The sequence below is a fragment of the Myodes glareolus genome, chromosome 14, assembly GCF_982192425.1.
Source record: "Myodes glareolus chromosome 14, mMyoGla1.1, whole genome shotgun sequence".
In the NCBI taxonomy this organism is placed as follows: Eukaryota; Metazoa; Chordata; class Mammalia; order Rodentia; family Cricetidae; genus Myodes; species Myodes glareolus.
Window position 1 is genome coordinate 3,033,494 of NC_142039.1, and position 18,519 is coordinate 3,052,012.

Here is an 18,519-nt window from a genome sequence, read left to right on the forward strand (position 1 = left end):
GTGCCACAAGGACATGTGCTCAACTATGTTCATAGCAGCATTGTTTGTCATAGCCAGAAACTGGAAACAACTAAAATGCCCTTTGACCAAAGAATGGATTAGGTAAATGTGGTACATTTACACAATGGAGTACTACACAGCAGAAAAAATAGCGACATCTCTAATTTTGCAGGCAAATGGATGGAGCTAGAAAACATCATTTTGAGTGAGGTAGCTCAGATACAAAAAGACGGTTATCACATGTACTCACTCATAAGTAGTTTTTAAACATAAAGCAAAGAAAACCAGCCCACAAATTACAATCCCAGAGAAATTAGACAACAAAGAGGACCCTAAGAGAGATATACATAGATCTAATCTACATGGGAAGTAGAAAAAGAAAAGATCTTCTGAGTAAATTGGGAGCGTGGGGACCTTGGAAGAGGGTTGAAGGGGAGAGGAGAGTTAGGGAGGGAAACAGAGAAAAATGTAGAGCTCAATAAAAATAAAAAAATAATTTGGTATTAAAAGGTTCTTGGCAAAATGGGCAGTGTGGCATAACTTTCTCCAATGATTTGTTTACTTTTCCTCTGTGATAGAACATTAGTAGAAACACCATGTTTATGTGAATTTTCTTATAATTTTCCCTGAGTGCTCAGTAATTGTATTCTCCAGGAAAATTTAGGTTTAATTTTATGTAATAACTATAATTAGTATATAGTTAATAGACAGAAGTGAAGCATATACCAAAACTTAGAGCATTTGAAAAATCATTAAATGTGACATGGTACCTTAGGCTGTGCATAGAAACTGAGAAAAAGATGCTAGTGGGAAAAATAGATAAAAGCTTAAGTTTATACTTGAATTCATAGTAATATATCAGCCTTAATTTTGTAGTTTTGAGTAGTGTATCATGATTATCTATAGGGAAATGTGTAAAAAATGTGTACAGAAACTAACTGTACTATCTTTGTAATTACTTTGTAACTCTAAAGTTACTAAAATGTAAGTTTATTTAAAGCAACAATGTCGTTTGTTGATTTGAGAATTATGGTTTAGAAGTCACTTTTCTATGTAATGGTTTGAAATTTTTTTTAAAAATTTTCAAACCTTAAAAATTTAGGCTTAATGAAATAGAAAATCCAGGAAGTATGTGGTCATAGGGTTTACTTTCCAGCTCTAGGAAGTGAAAGGTTTTATCTTTTGAACATTATAGTGATATTTGTGAATACTTCCTCCTTGATTCCTTAAAGGGGAGACACTGGTATGGGTTTTCTTTTGTTTTCTGCTTTCTGTTATACTTCCTTGTAATGCGAGCAGGCCCTGAAAATGTCTCCTAATGCACTGCTTGGGCTGTTTTTGTTTTTTGTTTGTTCTTTTCCTTTGTTAGTGTGTGCTTTGGAGACAAAAAAGGCCAATGAGAGGATTTGTGATTTGGCTTGAATCCTTAGAATTATTTCTTCATAGTGACACTGACTTGAGCTTCTCCATCAATACTAGACACACTTTCATCTGTTGTTAATGAGTGTGAATGAAGATGAACATAACCCTCGTTTCTGAAACTGAACTGAAAGAACACAGAATTGATTGGTGCCAGGTAGTGGAAGTTCTCAGTTCCCAAAGTTGTCTGTAGCATGGTAACTTTTCAGAGACTAAAAAGAACACTGTAATTTGCCAAAACTATTATATAATTTTCATTAATCAAAGTAAAATAGCCATGGTGGTCATGTAAATGGTTTCCTGCTTTTGTTGCCAACTGCAATGATTTAGTTAAATTTCATAAACTGAAATAGAAATATACTTAAAGAATATAGTTATTTAAAACAATAGGACTATAGTAAATTGTCGGGTTTTAGAACTTTTTTTTTTTTTTGCTTGTAGTCTTTATCCATAGATGGTTTTACTAATCTCATGTTAATAGAATTTACAACTTTATTTCTTGACTATAAACCATGATTGTCCTAATCTTGGCAAGAAAGTTTAGAAAAAAAGGAGTTTTGTTATTTTTTTTTTCCAGGTCAACTCCAAATTTTATTAATTATGTAATAGTTCAACCAACCAAAGAGCATTAAAAGATGTTGCTTTGGGGATTTGCTCACCATTCAGCCGGCTGTCATTTTGTGATCATCAAAGTTTAATTGAGATAGCTGATATATATTTGCTGTTACCAGGCATTTATGTTTATTAGTTTATTTTATCTCACCACAGCTCTGAGATAAATTGAAGCCCCCTTCACATATCAGGCTTGAAGAGTGACAGGTGTCAGACTATCCTCAAGACTGTTCTTGAAACTTCAAGCAGAGAAAACAAGGGCCCTCTGTGTCTTACCCACAGTTTGATTTGTGCTGATACAGCTTCTGGGATATGCTGACACATGGCAAACTTCAGTTAACTTCACCTTTTCTTAAGCAAGTGGTTGCTCACATTGAGTGGTCCAGAGCCGATTGTTTTGGGGTGCTCATCCTGAGTAAGGTCTCCTGTTCTTATTTCAGTCTATAATACCCCAGCATTTTAGTTATTCTTGTCTCCACCAATTGCCAAATACTTACTCACTAGTTACATGCCATGAACATATAAAACAGCTCTAGAGACATGCTCACTCTGTGACCCTGTCATTGTGAGAGACCACAGAAGCTCTTAGTCAGCTTGGCACTTGGATTCAGAAATTAGGATACAAGGAATGGTTTGGGTGCACTTCTGACAGGTGGGATGCAGACATGCAGTCTTAGGCACCTGGTTGGGAGCCAGAATGGTACAGGTGTGTTAAACAGTTCCTGATATTGACCTTTCCAGAATGCACCCAAACCATCCAGCATCATGCTTACTTCAAAGCCACAGCCTTCCTTGTCAGTCTCTTATACTACTCTGCCTTGCTGGCCTTTTTGTTCCTTAGGTAGTTCAAGTCCATTTTTAAGCAGCTAAGTTCACCATTATTCTATTCCATACCCTCATCATAACCAGTATAACCTCTAACCCTGTACCACTGGCATTTATGTTGACTGCTCAGGGCCTGTAATTTCTCATTCTCTGAGTGATGGGTTTGAAGACTACGTTTATTTTACTGTTAAGTATCTGAAATTTTTCCTTCTTTAATAGTGAGCTTACATATCTAGTAGATATAATTATTAAAGTTATTAACATTTTCAGTTTTTACAGCTTAACAGGAAACCTGTTACTTTTTCTCATTGTCCCTAAAAAGAAAACCTACTGTTCTTTTTTCTCTTAATAATTATATTGGTTTACTGGGGGCTAAAGTTAAAAGTCGTTAAATAAACAAATAAGAAGCGAGGTATTGGGGACTTGTTTTTATTTTTCTTTTACAATTTCACTCCATATATACAATGTACTTTGACCATATTCTTCCTCTGTTGACAGTAAATATAATAAAAAAGAGTACTTACAGTTATAGAATTAAGGGGTAAAGATAATAAAATAAATATTAAACTTATAGAAAAAGTAATAGAGTAAGAAAAATAAGTCACATAAAGATGGAATATAACAGAGAGTCTGGATTATGTATATTATTGTGTTTTCTTTAAATTTTTTGACTGTGAAGGAGCTAAGTACAGAGAGACATTTCATTGTATGGGCTGCCAAGCTAAACCAACCTATATAAACCTATATACTTTAAAGTTATTTGATTCCAAAGTTTGGGTCTAAGGATTTGTTGCTTTGGAAAAGAGGTTCTGCTTTTGTTTCCATAGAAGATGAGGACCTGTGGATTAATTCCAGACTAATGTGGTTTGATTGACCAAGACACCCCCGCAAAAGATCACTGTGAACACCCCTAAAAATACTTCACCCAATAAACAGCAAGATGTAGTTTGGAGAGAACTGTGCCCAAATTCCCCAAATATTGTTTATAAATGTTTGCTTACATTTAAAGGGGGATATGCTATAGAGATTTGCATTGTTATATATCTTGGTTTATTGATACAAATTTAAGATCAATCTAGTTATATATATATTTCTGCTCTTGATTAAGGTATTGTGTTTGTGCGGCTCATTTAAAAATGTAATGTAAAATTAAGAAATATAGGTTAATAGATAATCATCTATAATAGTCAAGTTTATAGTCATGTTAGGTTTTCTAGATATATAGAGATATATTTTAGTTAGATAGGTATTCTTCAAATTTTTCAGAGACCTTTAGAAAATGGTTTAATAATTTAGGAATTTTCATGACATGAGACACATCTGCTCCTGACAGCACCAATTACTTCAAGAGGAAGATGGGCATTAAAGAAGCTCCTCATGGAGTTTGTTAGCCATTTGGGCAAGAAACTGCTCTTTCCTGAACTACTTGATGTTGTGCTGTATGAACTGGACATGCAGAACCCACAGAAAAATGACTGCTGAAGTTGCCTAAAGAAGGTAAGACAGTCCTTTAGGGTTCCTGCTTCATGAAAGAGTCTGCCAGACATTCTGCAGGACACAGAAGAAAGCAACTGATGGACTTTGTCATTATAAGTCAGAACAGATCTTCAAATTTCCTGCTTCATGGAAAAGTGTCCTAAATACAGTGGGCCCGTGGGCTGAAGATTGGATGCCCCAACAATAAAGAAGAACTTTGGGTGACTGTCCGGGCAGTGAGATCTCTGTCAATTCTAGAGTTTTGGAAGTTGCTTAACAATGCACTTCGTGTTTACTTAGGTAATATAATATCCTTTTGGTGTCTTTGATGGAGTTGAAGAATAGATAGTTATAGTTTTCCTTAGTTATGATAAAAGATAAAGTAGATATAAATATTGTAACTATAAATTTTACTTGATACCTGTTTTGTTATATGTAATTTTACTATGTTAAAGTTAAAACTTTTCTTTTTATATATACACAGAAAGAGAAATTGTTTAGGAAATCCTTTTGTATATGTGTTGCTTTTATTAGTTAATGAATAAAGAAGCTGCTTTCGGCCAGTGGCTTAACAGAATATAGCCAATAGGCAGAATCAGGAGGTGTCATGTAGCCCTGCCAGAGACAGATGCCTGACGAATCTTTACCTGGTAAGCCACAGCCACGTGGCAATACATAAATTAATGGAGATGGGTTAGTTTAGGATATAAGAGTTAGCTAGAGATATTATGTTTAAGCTGTTGGCAAAATAGTATTGCAAATAATATAATTTCTGAGTAGTTATTTTGAGTCTGGGCGGCCGGGAAACACACAAGCGGCCTCCTACTTCATTCCTTCTTATCAATTTTAATCCATTTCCCCTTCCCACCAAACCCCTCATCCTAACAGATGGTGCTCCCATTTTCATGTTACTTTCATTTTGTTTGTGGCCTGCTACTTTGTTAGGGTTGTCTGCTTGTATATGGGCAGGGTCTTGTGCAACCGAGGGTGGACTCAGACTCACAGTTCTTCTGCATCAGCTTCCTGAGTGCTGTAGTTACTGCTGTGTGTCAGTATGCCAGCAAGAATACTTAAATCCTTGTTTCCAGGACTGGAGTGCCTTGGTGTTCTTGTAGAGGGCCTTTGTTTCCAGCACCCACATCGGGCAGCTCACAACTGCCTAAATCCAGTAGCAAGGGTTTAATGCTCTCTTCTGGCTGCTGTGGCCACATGTGTTTACACATGTGCACTTGGTGCTCATCCAGATGGACAAGAAACACAACTAAACACAAGTAAAAAAAAAAATTTTTGATTCTTGTTTCCATTGTGTTTGAGGTTTTTTTTTAATTTTTTAAGTTTTAGCTTTGCTTAATGCAGTTTAAAATTTTTAATTTAACAGTCAAGAATCATAGGAGGTTGGGATCATTCTTAGCATGTTTAAGGCCCTGAACTGCATCTATCTCTGTGCCAAAAAGTAAAAATAAATGAAAAAAAGGAGGATTAGATGACTGCCTTTTAATTTTTCTAAATGTTTAAGAATTTTTCTTTTTGATTTTCCTTGATATGATCTGAGGTTTTAATCTCAGACAGTTATTACATTGTAATTTTGATAATTATTTTTTCATTGCTTTTTCTATGGGCATAAAGATTATGAAACTCTAATGTTATAATTTTAAGTAAATTGCTAATTTTTCCAAAAGATGTTAAAATAAGCTTTATGAAAGTTGTTAAAAATGTTTTCTTGTACCTTAGTAGTCCTCAGTATTTTCTTAATTTGTTCCTGTGTTATAACTTCAAAAGATCATTGTTTTTCTTTTTTGTTGCCCACCTTCATGCTGTTTCTTTTCACATTAGACTAGAAAAATAAGTAGAAAAAGATTTGGAATTAAAAGTTTGCATTTGATATTTTCTATAGTGAAATATTAGATCTAGAATGTCTTTGGGTTGTCAGAATGATGGGAGTGGATTATATGAGAAGCAGTACCAGTTACTTTATAAGTCTATGGACTTGTTTCTGTGGTGTCTCTGCCAATATCCCCCTTGAGATAGCACTGTGCCCAGCTTATGTCCATGTCTGAACCCTAGAAGACCCCCTCCTGGCTGCTCTTAGGGAGATAATTTGTGCTTTGGTGACCTGATTTGTCCCTGCTTTATGAGCTTAGATCTAGATGATCTGAAGGAAAAGGAATGGGATGAAAAGTTAGTTGTGGCCTGAAGCAAGGAGGAAAGTTAGAATTTTAAAGAGCTGTACCAGTATGATGCTGTCAAGTTAAGAAGATAGGAAGAGCCTAAGAGAAGAGAGTTTTCATTACAGCAACCTTCAGGACATTCAGATCGTTAGGGTGATTTTAAGTAGACATCTTTTGGCTTTTATTTTTTTTTAAAATCAAGTCTTATTTGACTTTCTGTGTGTGGTTTATTAAATGTACGCAACTTAAAGGGAAAAGATAATCTTTTTATATAGAACTATTTTGATTTATGATTTCCTGGACTTTGAAACCCTCCCCTTCCTTGATTAAATGTGTCCAGTGGTTTTAAAACTTCGTAAAATTGTGGGTATGACCCTTTCTGGTACAAGCAGGTATTGTTAACACAGCACTAGGGAGGTCACTAAGAAGATTGTTGAGCCTTGTGTGACAACTGTGAATGATGTGGATCAAAGAGAGTGGGGTTTAGAGACTGAGAAATCAACAAGCAAATATATTTTGTTAAAATGTAAGACTGAGACTAATAATGAAACCAAAAGTGTATAAGATACTCCCTTTTAAACAGATAAAATGCTTTTGCTGTTTTAAAAAGGCATTATAAATCAGACCAAAGTTCCCTTTCATCTTCTCAAGATCATTTTGTCATTTATTCTTTCAAATCATGTGACACCTGTATACACATGCACACACAGAGCACACGGAATAGCAGTTTTGTTTTAAATAAATGGTGTCAGTTGCTGCTTCATTTAATAAGACCATTTGTCCTGTTTTGTTTTTCTTACTCTAGATATCACCAGTAGCAAGTAGCATCTGGTGTCTACTGTGTGGTGGTCCCTATGTATTAGGGCAAGACATTTAGCCTTCTTCATAGAGTTTAGTCTTAGAAGCTGCATAAAAACTTTGAGATAACTGATCTACAGAGAGAGTTCCAGGACAGGCTCCAAAGTTATACACAGAAATCCTGTCTTGAAAAAGAAACAACAAACAAAACACCAACACCAACAAAACAAACAAAAACACCAACAAAACCAAAAAACCTCGAGATGTACAATTCCACTTTCATGTTCCTTTTCTTTTATAATACTATATTAGTAATGCTGGAAACTTTGCATCTTAAGACTAAAATTTTAGGATACTTTTTTACAAAGTGACATGAAAGCAGAAAGGAAGCTTAAGGGGTTGAGTGTGGATCTGGAATGGGGAAAGGAATAAATAAAATATTTTCTTTGGATTGAGATAATAAAACCTAATACTGCATATTCTAATTAAAGTTTTCTTTTTTAAATGCCTTTTAGAAGTTGGTAACAGGCTGGGTGGTGGTGGTGCACACCTTTAATCCCAGCACTTTGGGAGGTGGAGTCAGGTAGATCTCTATGAGTTCGAGCCAGCCTGGTCTACAAGAGCTAGTTCCAGGACAGATTCCAAAGCAACACAGAGAAACCCTGTCTCAAAAAACCAAAAAAAAAAAAAAAAGTTAGTAAGAAGAGAGTTTTTTGTTACTTGTATATGACTGGCTTTTGCCAGGTTCCATGGAGTCCAATGTATGTGGTACCAGAGGCTGGAGACAGGAAGGCTGTGATTCAGGAATGAGGTGGCAGCATACCTCATTCTGAGGAGGGATGCAACCCTGGACATTTCCTCAGTAGATGATAGCTTAGAAGCCTGTGCCTGTGATGGTAGCCTTATTTCGGAGACAGTTGTAGTAAATATAAAGCTAGTTTGAAGGTTGTTTGTTTCTGAAGGTGCCTTTGTTGTGGGACTTAGTCTTACTGGTGTAAAGAGAGAAGTATTGCTGCAGAGGGATTTCAGAATTGTTCTAGAAACTGTTGGGAGAGAGTGGTATTAGGTAAACAAGAAAGTGCTTATATGTACCTGTTTTGGGGGAGTGTGGCAGAGGATATCTTACCATTCCATGATAAAGACTTTTAGTGAGTGGGCTAGCTATCAGAAATGTCTAACTCCTCTCTATTGTTTAACCAATGACAGACTTGAAAAAGGTCTGTTATACTGCTTTAACCAAGTGATAGTAGTAGTAGTCACTTTATACTGTGGCTGGGTTGAGATTTCATGGATGCATTGCTAAGAGTGCTCAAGCAATTGAGCGCCATTGGCTTGGTTGTGTTTTTGGAATCATGTCTGAGAGCCATCACTAAAGAAATTGACAATTGTTTAAAGCAACTGAGAAGCCTGCCATTTTACCTCACTTGCTACTTTCAGTCTCACTGTGCCATTTATTGTGTGAAAAAGTATGGATGTAAGTAATTAGTAGAAAACAAGACAAAACAAAACTGTAGGCCTTGAAGAAGGCTCTTTGCTGTGAAAGGGTCCTTTGGTTTTAATCTCGATTCTTCTGGATAGTTCTTGCGACTCTCCTTGGTGGTTTGCTTTGTCATCTCCATATTCACTTTCAGGTTTGGTTTGGTTTGCATGATTTTCATAGGAGATTATCTATCCTAAAGTTAAACCAGTGGGGAAAGTGAGATTTCTTTCAGAGGGACCTGTGGAGTTCCATTTGATATTTAAGCATATCCATTTGGAAAGAGCCTTTCCCCCCTTTGTTTTGTTGCCCCCACCATCTGAAGAATGTGTGTGTTTTGTGTGTTATGTTTAATTAGTATCTTTCAGTTGCATCTGTTCATTTAAACCGAGCACTTCCTCTTTGCCAAAAGCAGGTACATTAGCAAGAAATCCCAATTAGGACCTTGTAATGATACCTAAGACCTGCACAGTCTTATCTGCTTTCTCAGATTAGCTAGAAATGTTTCAACTTTTTTTTTTTTTAGCTAAACTACTCTTTAAAATGGTTTGTAATCAATGGAATTGCCAAGCTTCTGGCTTAGAATATTGAAGAAACTTTTACACAGAGTAGATAAAGGATGGAATAAAAATTGTCTAATTGGGTCTCTTATTATTTATTATGGAAAGAATGCTCTCCCTGAAGACTGAGTGGGAACAAGATGTTTAACTGTCAGCCAGGGTGGAGGCCTCTTTGTTGGTTAGCTTTCAGGTTCCATGTTCCCCACTTGCAATGAGCCTGCCAGCTATCCCATCCCTCCCTTCCCACCCACTCCTCTCATTTCTCTTGGATAAGGCAGTGATAGAGTGCATATGTGGCAGTTAGAATTAGAAGCCAATGTCTGTTTTCTAGAGCAGCACCATGTCATCATGTCATTGTAGATTTATGCTCTGCTCTCATGTGTGTGGATAAAATGCCTCCTTCTCTTTCCTGTCCACTCTTATCCTGGCTCGTGTATGTTCAAGCAATAGGACTCCGTTTATTACAGGCAATAGAAAGAAGCTCAAAGATAGAAAAGGGTTACTGTTCACATTTCCTGTGCAGCTCCCTCTGATCTTCCTGAACTGTAATTCCTTCATGATGTTAAACGTTCCCAGGCTCCTTTAACCTTCTTGCCTGCTTGTACTGGCCAAGTTTGTCCCAGGTGATTATGTAGGCGAGCAACCTCCTGTTTCCAGAGTAGCAATCGCTTTCTCCGTGAAATGGGTCACGCTCCCTGCTTTACAATTCCAGAAAGAAGCCTTTGATTTAAACAACAGAACAGTAATATACTAGTGTTTTAAATTGGTATCTAACAGCTGTTTGTTGTCAGAGTAATTCTGTAGGTAGTTCAGCCTGTCTTGATCCAGAATCTTTATGTTTGAATGCAAACACATAGTCTTTTAGATTCGACATTTTTCCTCCTAAAGCCACCCTGGAGAAATGGGTTTCAATTTAAAGGAGCACATTTTGACCTTTCCATCACACTTTTAGCCAGTTATCCAGTCAGTCATCGGAAGTTGCATCAGATACAAAGTGGCAACACTCCTAATTTTTTGACAGTTTAGAAGAGCAGGTACACACTTCCTTCTGTCTTTCTAGTTTTAAGAGTATACAGCAGCCCATTTGATTCCATGTATAAATACATGTACTTCTGTGGCTGGAAAATGTTCTCTATCTTTGCCTTTCTGTGTTAAGCTTTAGAAGAAATTTAATGCCATAAAGTCTAAATGTGTCCTCAGTACAGCACGCACCTGTGACCCATTCTGCCCCATCTCAGCTTTCACTGGGGTGTAGCTCTCTTGGGTGTTGACTCCCAGTGCTTATAGCAGACCTTCTTCTCTTTTAGCATCTTGGAGCCAAAGGGCCTGGGGACAGAAGTTAAAGCAAAGAAATTTCTAGAATAAAGTCAGTTTGTTGTCACTTTGGCAAAATCAGCTGTTTACAATGTGATAAACTGTTTGTAATGCAATTTACCCACAAGCGATGCAGTTTTATGTGGATGTGGGTGGATAAGTCCTTAGATTTATTATGTTTGGATCTTTGAGGAGTCAACAAGCATGCTTGATGTTTCTCATTTGTCTTTAGTTCTATGGTATAATATAAAGCTGTTACATAATAGATACCAGTAACAGGGTTTTTGAATGGATGATACTGTAAATTGCTTTTTGTAGATTCTTTTTTTGTTTTGTTTTGTTTTTCAAGACAGGGTTTCTCTGTAGCCTTAAAATTTGTCCTGGAACTCGCTTTGTAGACCAGGCTGGCATCAAACTCACAGAGATCCACCTGCTTCTGCCTCTCCAGTGCTGGGATGAAAGGCGTGCACCACTATTGCCAGGTGCTTTTTGTAGATTTTTGACCCATACGTACATATTTATGTATAGTTTTATATCTGCTGCCCTCACCCTTTGTTAGCTTCAGATGGTAGACTCTGCCCAGAATCCTTTTGCCATGAAACAGTTAATTTTTATCCCTACATTCTGCACCCAAAGTTGTTAGGTGGTTTGTAGTTTGCTGGCCTAGTCAGGATACTGCTCTCTCTACCACAGAAAACAAAACGAAACAATAAGGATGTAGTGAACAGTTACTTCAGATATAGCCTATGAATGTTTCCCAAGCTATGAACAAATTCACCGTTTTCACAACAGAAAGCACAAATTTCTCCCAAGGAGGAACTGTTTCTAGGGAAAGCACTGAATAGCAATACCAGTAAACCAGCAGACATTGTCTGAACACTAATGTGAACACTGTGCCTCCCAGTGTGGTCTCCCCAAGAATGTGAGAAATCTTACTCCTCCATCTAAGATTCCTTAAACCTCTCAGTAGATGGTCCAGTCTAAAGGTAACTAACCTAAAGTAAATCAGGTATGATTGTGTGCAGAGTGAGAGACTGAGGGGAGGAAAGTCTTTTGGACTGGGGTGAAGGAGTGGTGAAAGATTTGTAAAGGAAGTGTGAATATGACATTTGTGAATATGACATTGAACAGACAGTTGTGGTCTAGTTGTAAAGAAGCAGGGAGGCCATTTATAAGCACGTGCCCTGCTCCCTGCTAGACTTCTCTCCGTTTCAACTTACTTGCTCTTTGTTCTACAGTAGAATTCAGAGAAGCCTCTGCTCATGACATAGCTCCTTTAGCTACCTTAGGATGAGTTCAGTAGAAAATCCATCTCACATTCTCCTTCCCAGTTTAACATTGCTGCAGAAAGCTAGGGAGAAATATTGGGAAGTAGAATTTATGATTACATAATGGTCCATCTAACCTCACTAGCAAGATCAACTGCACACAGCTGAGTGATGTCTTGATTTGAATTTGAACATAAAAAAGTATTTCCAAAATTCCCCACTTTTGCATATTTATGGAGCTGAAGTCATTATAAATGTAATTCCCTATGAATTTTATTCACTTCTGATTCTTTTATAATAAGCAATTCTTGTATTAATCTCTCTCAATAGTTAGCTGTACTTTTTGCTTTTGTAAAACAAATTCAATTTTTTTTCTCTTGAAACCCTTGATTGTATTTACTTGAAGAAAGCAAACATACCCAGTACATTTAATTTTAGCATCAGACTTTGCAAATGGATATTTCCATTACTTGGTCACAGGGACAGCAGCACAGAGACCACACCTGGCTCTCAGCACTAACACACTCGGACCATCTACTGCTTTGGTTTCTAGGTCTGCTGCCAGGAGCAAGTTTACATAGCCTGTGCCTGCTTCTGGATATGCCCATTGTCCAGTTGCATGTGTTGCTGCCAGTGAGATATGAACCATTTCACTTCCCACACTGTTTTGTAATGATCTGGAGTCTTTCAAGATGTCATTTGGTATTCCATGATTAAAGGGTTTGTTGGCTAATTTTAGGGGATTTGAAAGTAATCATAGTGTGCTATTTTTTTATAGCCCAGATTTCCTGCATTCGAGCTTGGACACACCCACTCTATCCTTCTAATTTCTTTTCTCTCTTGTTTAGAAATGCTTATTAAAAATCTCATGCAGAGGGCTGGAGAGATGGCTCAGAGGTTAAGAGCATTGCCTGCTCTTCCAAAGGTCCTGAGTTCAATTCCCAGCAACCACATGGTGGCTCACAACCATCAGTAATGGGGTCTGGTGCCCTCTTCTGGCCTGCAGGCATACACACAGACAGAATATTGTATTCATAATAAATAAATATTTTAAAAAATCTCATGCAGAGCAGGTTTTGAAGTGTCTCACACACTGCACATGTTTGCATATATACACAGTGTCACTGAAGCTTTTTGTCATATTGCTCTCCATGGGAACAGAGGGGCAGGCTGAGGTGGTAGGAGACAGTAGAGAGACTGGTTTTTTGTTTGTTTGTTTTGTTTTGTTTTACTGTTTCTATATGTTTTTTCCTTTAAACTCCTTTTGTGACCTTAAGATTAAAAAGTAAAAGAAAAATCTTACTTTTAAAAGATTACTTACTTAAAACTTTTATAAGTCCTAGCATCTCTGTCATCAGTAAACTCACTTTGTGTAGAAAACACAAAAATTTGTGAATAACTGTGTCTGAAATCAATTTTCCATGTGCAGTAAAGGAAACCTAACTGATAAAATTTCTGCCTTACACTGTGCCACCCTGGTGTCTTACAGACACTTCATGGCTGCTGTCAATGCACTGTACTCTTTCCTCCTTGGATGTTCATCATGGGTATGGGGGAGCAGGTGTATCGAACTGTGTCTGTGGCTGGAATCCAGCAGGCACTTCTTCACAAATTCACAGCCATTCCTAAAGAATTCGTTAGTGCTGGTTACTGTCAGGTCCTTTGGGGATTTTTGTTTGTTCTTACATAACTTACTAAATTTGTTCTTTGACAGAGTTCATAGATGTATATAGTATACTATGATTATATCCCCCAGCATCTCTTGATCCCCTTACGCACTTCACCCCTCTCTGCAAGTCCCTCTCTGCCATTCAAGGTTTTTTTTGCTGTTTTGTTTTGTGACTCACTGAGTTTAACTGGGGTCAGTGGTGTTATCATGGGTGTATTAGTCAATATTCTCTAGAGGAACAGAATGTGCACACACACATACACACACAGAGAGATTTATCTATTTGAATGGTTTACAGGCTGTGGTCCAGCTAGTCCTACAGGCTATCTACTGATGAGAGGTCTAAGAATCCAGTAGTTATTCAGTCTGCTAGCCTCAATGTCTCAGCTGGTCTTTGGTATCTGCCAGAATCCTAAAGAAGTGAACTCTAACACCATTGAAGGAGTGGGTATTTTAGCAAGAGAGAGAGAGAGCAAGTTTGTAAAGAGAACAATTGTCCTTCTTCCATGCCCTTATATAGGCTATCAGCAGAAGGTATGGCCCAGATTAAAGGTAGATTTTCCCACCGCAGAAGATCTGGATTAAAGGTGTATCGTTTCACTTCAAAGATCTGGATTAGAAATGGGTCATCCCACTTCAAATGATTTAATTAAGAAAAAAAAAAAAACCTCACAGGTGTGCCCAACATTTTTCTTTTAGATAATGTCTAGATGTAGTCAAGTTGGCCACCAAGAATAACGATCATAATGGGTGGAGTTGAGCTGTCCACTGAAGCCGAGTAAGCCCACTAGTGAGTAGACAACTGAAGATAATGGATCCTTCTTCCAGAACCCATCAGTAAACAGTATTTTATCAGGTAGGGTAGGACTCCATGAACCTTTCTCATGTCCACAATTGAGTATTAAGGCCTAGTCTTGTGCAGGCCTATTGCAATCAGCTAAAGCTGCTGTGATGTCATGATTACATTGACTGTGTTGTGCCTACAAGATAGCATCCCTCAGCCCTTCTCACCATCTTTCAGCTCTTACATTCTTTCTGCCCCTTCTTCCTAGATATTCCCTGAGTCTTGGAGTCCTGTTTGGGGCTGAACATCAGTTGTCACTTTTCTCAGCACATTGGTCAGCCATGCATCTCTTTATTCACTACCTTTAATTACATAGAGAAATTATTCTGAGAGTAACATTTGCTAGATTCTGAGCAGCTGTTTAAAATATTATCTCTTAAGAGAACTATATATTTTTAATTATTTTATTTTTTGAGATTATATCTTTTTTCCTTACCTTTCCTTTCTCCAAACCTATCCATCTACCTCTCCTTGCTCCTTTTCAAAGTCATAGCCTCTTTTAAATTAATTGTTGTTTTATACACACACACACACACACACTTTTTTTTCCTAAATACAACCTGCTTAGTAACCAATAACCTGTTACTCCTATGCATGTTTTCAGGGCTGACCATTTGTTATTAGATAATCAAAATTAACTTTAAAATATAGCTTAATAATTTTTAAATTTGAATATCAGCCCTAAGAAAAGATTTTAAGTGATAATCATAAATAGTATAGTTTACTGATTGTATTTCTTTCTTCTAAATCTCCCAATTTTTAGAAACTTATTTTCTTCCATCTTCTTCCTGAAATTTCTAGGATCTCAAGTGATCGTTGAGTTTATCTCAGTCTACTTTATTTCCTGAGGAGACAGAACAGGGCAGCCCTACCCCTTTTTTTGCCTTTCTTTCATTGGAAGATAGCAGTCTTGTGTGGGATTCCATCACAGCAGTGCAAACAGTCATAGAGACCATTCTGAAGTTGACCTTTCAGACAGATGAATGTGCTGTGTTTGTTGGTCACAGATTGGGCTCTGATGTTCTAGAACAGAATTCTTAAGGTTACAGTAAATGCCTCTGATTAGCAAGATAGTCTATTACAGTCCACATCACCTGTGTTTGTCAGTGTGTGACAAGGTTGATAATGGCTCTAGTTGTTAGGCTGAGGTGATTGATGGGGTCATTAATCTAGCTCCCACTCTGAAGGACATCATCATCAGTGAGGTTTCTTTTTTTTTTTAGATTTTTTTCTAATATTTATTTATTTTTTTATTATGTATACAATATTCTCTCTGTGTGTATGGCTTAAGGCCAGAAGAGGGCGCCAGACCTCATTACAGATGGTTGTGAACCACCATGTGGTTGCCGGGAATTGAACTCAGAACCTTTGGAAGAGCAGGCAATGCTCTTAACCTCTGAACCATCTCTCCAGCCCCCATCAGTGAGTTTTTAAAAACATTTTACTTCTGTTGCAGTTGTGCCAGTTTCTTCCCATCTTGGTTACTACAGTAACAAAAGAGATTTCTTGCCCATGGAGTCCTCTCACAGTAGCTTGTCTGTACGCTAGTATATAAATAATCTCATCCATTTAGAGATCATGTGTTTATATATGCATGTCATGTAGGGATTTGTGTGAGTGCCTGTAGCACGTGTGTGAAGGCCAGGGGAAAACATCAGGTAGGTGTTGTACTCTGTCATTCTCTACCTTGTTCCTTTAAGCCAGGGTCTCTTACTGAATCTGGAGGTACTATAGCCACTGTACTAGAGTCGCAAGCCCAGGAAATGCTCTTGACTCCAATGCCAGAGCTGTCTTTGTCTGCCATCATGCTGCAGTTGTAGACAGAACTGTATGCCTATGTCCAGCTTTTTACATGAGTGCTGTGATCAGACTCATGTGCAGTGCATTTTCTTATCCACTGAATGGTCTTTCCAGCCTGATAGCTATGATTTTAAAATATAAAATTGAGTATGATTTTAGCTAAAAACTTTTGTGGCTTATTTTAGGTTTAAATTGAAGCCCCATGTGCTAAATCTAGTATTTAACTCCTTAACTACAACCTCAACCTAAATCCACCCCCATCGCATTAACTGCCTGTCAGCCTCCTGTTGCCCACCTGTATCTTTCCAGAATGCAGAGCCTTCCCTCATTTTCTTGTAGAAATTAAAAGTCCCAGAAGCCTTGTATTATTTGTAGCACTGACTGACCTACCTAGTGGACTCTTTCCTGCTTGTCTGTCTGGAGGTTTGTGAGATTCTTGAAAATGGGAACTCCTCTTAGTCTGGTGTGTCCGTGTTTACCAGGACAGTGACTAGAGCTCCAGTGTTTCTCTTTAAAGCATGCTTCAATATTAAACAACATTTTCTCAAAGTTTTATTATTCTGAAGTGAAGTAAATGAAGAGCAATATTATAAATCTTACTTTTCAAACTCTCTGAGCAGGGTTTAGGGTTTTATTTTAGGTTCTTAAATGACTTATAGTATGACAAATGTCAATTTTATAGTGCTTCATATAATTTTTATTACTTTTTAGGTGCAACCATCTAATTAGTTTCTGTAAGGTACCTATCAATTCTTTCTGTTTTAACGCTTCCATTACATTTGCTTTCAGATAAAGATGAATGTCATGCATCATCCAATATGAATGTTCTGGAAGTTAGAAGACACTTGCTAAGTCAGCTTACTTCATGTAAGTCTTAGCTATAGCTCAAGACAGACTTAAGAGCAAAGCATAAAGGTGACTGACACATTTGCCACTTTGTGACTTTCAAATTTCTCAGAGTACCTTTTACTTCTCTTGTATGTGAAACCTCTCTTGGTAGGTCAATAACTTCTTAAATCCATGGTGCTGTTTTTAATACATAATATCTGTGATCTTCTGATGCCTGTGGTGGTTTCTACTAAACCAAGCTTGCTGCTTCCTCTATGTCTTAAATCCCATGCGTATTAATTTTGTTTTGTGATAAAACATCATAAAGAAGACAGCTTGTGCAAGAAACAGTTAGTTTTGACTTACAGTCCAGGGGGTCAGAGTCTGTACAGCAAGGTGGAAGCAGTGCACAGGTGTGGAAGCCGGAGCAGGAAGCTGTGAGTTCACACCTTGAACCACAAGCATAAAGCAAAGAGAAAAAGAGCAGAGAGAAGGTAGGAGGCGGGGAGATGGAGAACACACTGAAAATAGTGAGGCTTTGAAACCTCAGACCCTGTTCCTGGTGACATACATCCTCCAGCACGGCCACACCTCGTAGATCTCTCCAAACAGTGGCACCAACTAGGGTCCCACTATTCAGATACATGAGCCTTGGGGAGAGGGACAGTATTCAAGCTGCCATACCAGGTAAAACCTTTATGAAGTTTCAGCTTCCAGCTGGAAGTACTGGTTCTTCTTTCTCTCTCTGCTGCCTATATCTAATGTTTGTTTATATTTCTATGCTTTACCATGTAGCTGTGTGTGTGTGTGTGTGTGTGTGTGTGTGTGTGTGTGTGTGTGTGTGTGAAGTTCATATCTGCTATTTCCCATCCTAGGTTAAGATTACAAATCAAAATCCTTCCTAATTTTTGTTTCCCATATAGCATAGACTTTAATGGTGTTCATTAATACTCATTTAGCAAACTAAGAATGTACTGGATTTCTTCCCATCTTGCCCTCTGGCATTCATTTTCATGGATACTTCTGACCCATGTTCATGGCAGCCAGTTATTCTTGTTATACTCTTCTGCTGCTGTCTTAGCCTAGGAAAATACTGAACATAGTGCAATTAACAAGAAACAGTCAGTCCCAATCTCAAAAATAATCTTTATTACAGAAGTTCATGTCTGACCTGTTGTTTGGAACACAGAAAACATTTTCCCACAAAAGTAATATTATAAATAGTGGTTATTCTCTCAGCCAGCACTCCCAGGACTGTTTAAAAGTCCCAAAAAGCACCAGTGCTGCTTCAACTCCAGACAACTCCCATGTATTATGCTGTTTTGTGGAGAAGCTGTACCTCTGTGTCTAGAAGGCTCTTGAGATGTGTCGTGAACTTTATGGGCTAAGCTGGAACTCTGGTAGTCATGCTGCTGGCTACTCTTCTTCCAATGCAACTTGGCTTTGGGGACTGTGTCATAG

General features: G+C 37.7%; 1 protein-coding gene across 17 annotated transcripts in view; it reads left to right on the top strand.

Moving 5' to 3' along the window:
• Positions 1–18,519, top strand: part of Znf438 (zinc finger protein 438) — a 138,486-nt gene that overhangs the window by 20,729 nt on the left and 99,238 nt on the right. For 6 of the 17 annotated variants that reach the window (XM_085698941.2, XM_048460838.3, XM_085698942.2 and 3 more), the window contains exon 2: positions 17,020–17,097. The exons of 5 other annotated variants lie outside the window; for them this stretch is intronic. The gene's annotated coding sequence lies outside the window, so the exon portion shown is untranslated. Of the gene's footprint in view, positions 1–4,189; positions 4,354–4,393; positions 4,633–17,019; positions 17,146–18,519 lie in introns of those variants that run through there. 6 more of the 17 variants (XM_085698934.2, XM_085698938.2, XM_085698935.2 and 3 more) reach the window with 4 other exon arrangements.